Raw genomic sequence first — 7,350 nt, forward strand, 5'->3', positions numbered from 1 at the left:
ACTATGAATATTAAGAATACAAATCTGGACTCCAATGTCCCATCTAAATAAACATAAATTTGTAAAGACAAATAAAAACAACAATACAAAATGAAAAAAATTACAAATAAACATCAACAACATTTTGATTCTTGGTTCTTAAATACTTGAATTCGTTAATTTCAGCATCAGCATTAGGAATTTTCTAGCTCAATACTTTGTTGAATATTGGAGCGGAAATTTGAGCAAACGATAGCAATCAGTCAAGGCGTGTGATGGCACTGTCCTTGAGACAAAATTCTATGCGCTAAGATTCGATATCTCAGTGTAGTAAGAACAAACAAAGACAGTTTGATCTTCAGGATAGAATGACTATTGTCGTGATACTACACTTCAACACCATAGTTTAGAATAGCAGAAAGTAAAATGATGAAGGGATATTACGAGTGGAGATGAATGGAAAACAACCTTTAAAACTCGCAAGGATTATACGAGTGGTTGGTAATGTCGTTTGGGTTATCCAATGCTCCGAGTACTTTTGTACGAGTTATGAATCAAGTTCTTTACCTTTTCATCAGAAAGTTTGTGGTTGTTTATTTTGATGATATACTTATATATAGCGCCAGCCACGAGTTACATCTATAACATTTGAGACAAGTACTTTCAGCCTTAAGAGCAGCAAGTTTATACACAACAGTAAACAAGTGTATTTTCTTGACAGAGAAAGTATTATTTTTGGGATATGTGGTGTCGAAGGATGGTATATCCGTTGATAAATCAAAAGTGAATGCTACTCGAGATTGGTCACAACCAACTACTTTATCTGCCATCGAAGTTTCCATGGATTGACATCTTTTTATAGGCGATTTGTTCCTCATTTTAGTGTTATTATGGCACCAATCACGAATTGCATGAAAGGAGGACAATTTTCTTGGAAAGAAGAAGCTATTAAGGCATTTGAGATTATCAAAGAGAAATTGATTACGCCCCAGTACTTGGCCTACCAGACTTTTTTATCACTTTTGAGGTGCATTGTGATGCATCTAAAATAAGCATTTGAGTTGTTCTTAGCTAGCAGAGTAAGCTGATAGCTTATTTCAGCAAGAAGTTAAACGGAGCAAAGGCACGCTATAACACTTATGTCATGGATTTTTATGCAGTGGTCTAGGCATTAAAACATTGGCGTCATTATTTAATTCATAGAGACTTTGTTTTATACACTGACCATGCTGCGTTGAAGCATGTTAAAAGTCAAGACAAGCTTTCTCACCGACACACCATGTGGACAACATTCCTTCAGCAATTTACTTTTGTGGTAAATCATAACTCTGGCGAATCTAACTAGGTAGCAAATGCACTTAGTCGACGAGCTTCTTTATTGACACGAATGTATAATGAAGCTCTCGGATTTGACACATTTTAAGAGCTATATGCTACTAACCCTTTCTTTGCTCCTTTATTAGAAGACATTACTGCATGATTGCAATCAAATTATCATTTATATGATGGATTCCTTTTCAAAGGTAATCAGTTATGTGTTCCTGAGTCAAGTTTGAGGCTAAAGATTGTTGCAGAGTTACATAATGAAGGGCATATGGGTTGTGACAAAACTTTGGCTCTAATAGCCAACATTTATTTTAGGCCTAATATGAGGCGTGATGTCTATCACTATGTCAAGACATGTCACATTTGTCAGGTTTCCAAGGGCACCACAACTAATGCTGGGTTATATATGCCGCTGCTAATTCCAACACAACTTTGGGCTGACATTAGTATGGATTTTGTTTTAGGATTACCTCACACTCAGAGGGGTATGGATTCAATATTTGTTGTTGTGGATTGATTCTAAAAGATGGCCCACGTTATTGCCTACAAGAAGACTATAGACGCCTTGATTGTTGCTCATCTATTTTTCAAGGAAGTGTATAGATTGCATGGTTTACCAAGTTCTATAGTATCTAACTAAGATACGCAATTTCTTAGCCATTATGGAAGTTAACAACACTTGCTTGAATTTCGTAAGTGCTTACCACCCAGAAATAGATGGTCAAATCGAAGTTGTCAACTGCTCTTTAGTAAACCATCTACGTAGTCTAGTTGGCGATAACCTGAAGACACATGATCAAAAGTTATACCAAGTTGAGTTTGCTTATAACAGTGCAATTAAGTGTAGTACTAATTTAAACCTTTTTCAGGTGAATTGCAGATATAATCCACGAGTTCCCATGGACTTGGTTCCAGTTCTGGATTTAGTTTGTAAAAACAGCAAGGCAGAAGACGTTATTGAGCAACTTTAGAAGATTCATATAGCTATGCAAGAGTCTTTGAAGAAGACTATCGAAGGTTATAAAATTGTGGCATACTAAAAGCGCCGAGCTTTAGAATTTCAAGTGAGAGATCTTGTTTGGGTTATCCTAACTAAAGATAAGTTTTTAGTTGGTGAGTACAACAAGCTTTCTGCTAAGAAAATCAAACCTTTGGAGATTATAGAGAATATAAATCTTAATGCCTATAGATTAAAGCTTCCTAGTCATATCCGTACTGCAAATGTATTCAATTTCAAGCATCTTGTTCTTTACAGAGGTGATCATGATGAAAATTTTGTTACTGACAATTCGAATTCGTGGGTGAATTCTCTCTATCCTGAGGAGAATGATGCAGATTAGGAATTCATATTATATTAGGATTAATTTCTTTATTAACTAAGGTTTAGGACTTTTATTTTCCTTTCCAATTTAGAATTTTGTTTTCCTTTTACTTTATGATTTAAGATAATTACTACTAATATAAATAGCTTCCTCTTGTAGCATTTGAAGGCAAATTCGATTTCAATAATATTTTCATTTCAAATCTTTGTGTGAGTATTTGAGTTAGTTAATTCTTGGTATTCTGTAGAATCAACGAGTCTTAACCCCTTGATTCGTGGTATTCTTTTGAATCAACGTGAATTTACTTTGTTTTTTATTTCGGTATTCTCTAGAATCAACAATATATTTTGAACTTTAAACTTTCGCTGCATGAAAAACAAAAAAAACAGAGAGCAAAATTTAGATGCCCATTGTATGCTATAACTGGCTTTTTTAAAAAAAAAATTGATACAAGCCTTAGCCCTTTTTACTCTTTTATTCTGAATTATAATTATACAAGGATTCTAAATAAATTTTAATTCAATTAGGAATTAAATTCTCAATATAATAAAAATTAAAATAAACAAAATAAAAACAAAGGGCGAAAATGTAAAAAGAGGTCAATCCCATGCACACGCATGTCACCACTATAGGGGTCCCCCTTGCACGTGAGTTATTGGGCGCAAGCACCTAATTAATGGGTTCCTAGAATGGGTTCCTCTCTTGAGCTTGGTTCTATGCGTGTGACCTCCCTCTTAATGGGCTTGTTACCACACCATACTTGATTTTTATAAATAAATCAAATTTTGCTCTCTTATCTAAGCAATTTGGGATGTTGGTATTTGAAATACCAACTCAAATCTATGATAATTCTCTACATATTTCAAAATACTTTATTTCTTTCAACTTCATATAGTCTATAGAGTTTAATGCATATAAACCAGTGCCTTTTGGGCTATGAACCAGCCATTGAATAACTAACCGTGTCTTCCAAGAACTTGGTGAAACTTATAGTTTTAATGAACCAATAGTCCTTTTGTGTAAGACAAATGACTAGAAACTCACACTAAACTCTCTCAACGTTTTATTGTTTTACAATTTGGCACTTTAATGGCTTTGTGCCCCTGGATTCATGAGTGCTCTAGAGAAGTTTATCTAACTTTTGTTTTGAGATGGACCTATTTGTAAAGTTTTATAAATATTTGGGCCATTGTATAATTTTATAAAGTATTGGGCAAAAACTATAATGTTAGAAAATAACAGTTTCACTGTAGCAAGTGGCTAACCGGATTCAGAAAGTGGCAAATCGGTTATGGGCAGAAACTGTCTAGAATAAAAACGGCTAACCAGATTCAGAAAGTGGCAAAACGGTTATGGACATATACTCTCTGGAATGAAAACGACCTACCGGAAATGAAAAGTGGCATGCCGGATGTGCAAAAATTTAAATTTTTGAATATAACAGTAATATAAAGCGGCAAGCCGGATTTACAAAGCGACAAGCCGAATATCACCAAAAAGTCAATAACGACTAGTTTTCTTCTCCAACTATAAAATGACTTTAATTGAATCCAAATTAAGAGTGATACAACCATTGTTATTATTGAGCATTCCTCTGCAATATGAGCATAAACTTTGTGTATTCATCCATTCATACACATTGGGCTTTCATTTGTAATCAAGCACATTGTGTGAGAGAAATTTATTTGTAACCGTTTCTGTAAAATCAAGTTGAGATGTTGTAAGTGTTGGAATACACTTGAGTTAAGAGATTGAGGATAATCTCTTGTTGTAAAGGTCTATTGACACCTTGAAAGTCAATTGTTTGAAGCCTTGGAAGGCTTGGATAGTGGAATCCTCAAGCCGGGTGAGCTTGGAGGTGTGGACGTAGGCGAGGATTGCCGAATCACGTAAAAATCATTGTGTTTGCTCTCTCTTCCCTTACTCTTTTATTATTGTACTTCATTAAATTTGTTGTTTTTTATTTCATTAATGGAATATATTGAATTGTTATGTGTTTTGTTTAGCTTAAGTTTTAAAATCTCAATTCATCCCTCTCGTGGGTTGCCTAGTTAGTATTTCAATAGGCAACTATCTCGCAATAAGGAGACTTAAATAAACAGATTGATAGTGCCAGAAGACCAATAAGTGAGTTGTTATTATCCTTTTGAACCTACTTCATGGGATCTCCAATAACATAGGCATGGTTACCATCACTCTTATCTTTTAATTTAGATAGAAGTCTCATTACCCTCGACATAATAACCTTATGTTTAGTAGTTTAGTAAGAGAATTGGCAAAATTTAACTTTGACATCACAATCTAGGCCTACAGTCCCAGATTCTAGTAGCTGCTCAAGAATGTTATATCTCAGATGAATTTATTTGCTTTTCCAATTATATATCTTATCTCTTTGCCCATGATAACAACAATGTGGAAAATATAATATGATCACATAGAAATAAAAGGATAAATGTTAATAGGAAGATCCGCTACGAGGTTTCTTAACCATTCAGCCTCCACATGCCTTCTCTAAGGCAACTAGCTTAAACTATGATAGAACAAGCTAAACACGTGTGTTTGGAAGATTTTTAAGGCATAATTCCTCCATCAAAGGTAAATATATAACTACTCGTGGATGTGATTTTATCTTATCTTGAAATCAAATTCGTATCACTATAGCCTTTTAGCGCAGATGGAGAGTTACTATAGTTAAGTTCAGAATCAATTTTTCCTTTCAGATATTTTATAAGTCAGTTTATGGCAGTCAAATGATCCTTGATAGGATTTGAGTGTAGCTACTCAATCTACCTATAACATGTGCATCGTTAGACTTATATTATTCATCAAGTATATTAGACTACCAATGATTTAGGCATATCTCAATTTATCAACACTATGTTCTAAATTTTTCTTAAGGTGGATATTTGCATCATACAATGTAGAGATCAGTTTCTCAACTCATAATACCCTAATTTTCCCAATATATTGTCCTTGTCACAATATGAGACCATTACTAATCTTAGTGAATTTGATTCCTAATATGACATTTTTTATTCCATATTTTTCCTTGCCTTATATTTTTCCATCTACTTTCAATTTTCTTTGAAAATCCATTTGCACCCAATAGATTTTCTATTTGGAGGCAAATCAACTAATTCCTATACATGATTACTCATGAAAGAATTTAATGTACTATTGATTGCCTCTCTCCACATGAGAAGCCCTAGCTTTTTTAAAAGTTAGCTTCTTTAAAAGTTTAAAGATCATTCTCAGTAAGAAAAACATAGAAGTCTCCACTAAAACTAGTGATCGTTGTCATCATTTTACTTCTTCTATGTTCATCATCTGAACTCTTAGGAGGATCAATGATTAACTCTTTTTGGGATAAGTAACCAATGTTAGCTTTATTAAGAAAATAGATTTAAAGAATTTAGCATTAATGATGGTATCTGCCTCAAACGAATGTCCTTCGTTTTGAAATACCAACATTTTGTAAGCAACACCGCTCTAGGCATACCCTATAAGTAAACAGGTAACAATTTAAGGTTTTAACTTGTCTTTTTTGTATAAGGTATAAGAAACTTCACTAGGTGCCCCCATATTTCAAGGTATGATAAGTTAGGTTTATAGCCTCTCCATTGCTTATAGGGTGTCTTTCCTATTTTGTTATAGGATATTCTAAATATGGTGAGCTAACAACATAGCTTTCCCCTCTCACAAATTCTATAGTGCTCCAAAACCCTTGGTATTTTTCTTTTAGCTACATCAATTGATTCATGTGAGTAGGGAGGTGTCACTTCATGGATGATACCATGATTCTTACAATAAGCATTGAACATACTCGAATAATATTCACCTCCTCTATTTGTTCCCTATTTAAGTTGATTTCCAACTTCATTTTTGTACTTTAAGAACTTTTCACCTACCTTATCTATATTTCTCAATATATAATTTTGTATATCTTAACAAATCATTAATAAAGGTAATATTATACCTTTTACCCCTTCTTGTCATGGTTTTTAAATCACTAAGGTTATTGTGAGTTAAACTGAGAAATTTAGTTCCCTTGTTCAAAATTGGTTTACATGTATGCTTTTGAGGATTTTGATTCCACACACATATTACATTTGTCATTTGACAAGCTCAAACTAGATAGTTCTCCCATTTTCTTTATACAAGAAAAATTAACATGATCATGTCTCCCATATTATCGAGTCAATAATACAAGTTAAGACAACTCATCTTTTATCTTTAACTTAAGAATTATATGCTTGAAGAGTTCATTAGTACAATATCCCTTTCCCAACAGATATTTCACGAGAAATGTTCCAGTCAGGAATTTTAAAGTGTGGGAAAGTGCGGGAAACCTTTAAAACCGCAAGGTTTTAATGGTTTAAAACTGTAGGCCTTTAAAGCCGTGTGATTTTAAAACTTTCCCGGACTTTCCCGCAGTTTAAAATCCTTAACCAGAAAACTACTCAATATTTCACTATTTGACAATATAATTTTGTCACTTTCGAAAGGACACTTTTATCCATGTCCTGCTCATTCTAAAGACATAATTCAAATAGTATTGTATTTCATAAACATGTCATAAATTACTGAATGAGATGATTTTCTCAAAAGTAAGTCTAAGAAGAACTTTTCCTTGCTCAAGGCTGATCTGGACTAGAAATCATTAAGAAAACAAATTCTTCTCCTTTCCTCACTAGAGTATAATCAACTATGCTACCTCGAATAC

The sequence above is a fragment of the Citrus clementina genome, unplaced genomic scaffold (assembly GCF_000493195.1).
Source record: "Citrus clementina cultivar Clemenules unplaced genomic scaffold, Citrus_clementina_v1.0 scaffold_4, whole genome shotgun sequence".
NCBI classification, from domain to species: Eukaryota; Viridiplantae; Streptophyta; class Magnoliopsida; order Sapindales; family Rutaceae; genus Citrus; species Citrus x clementina.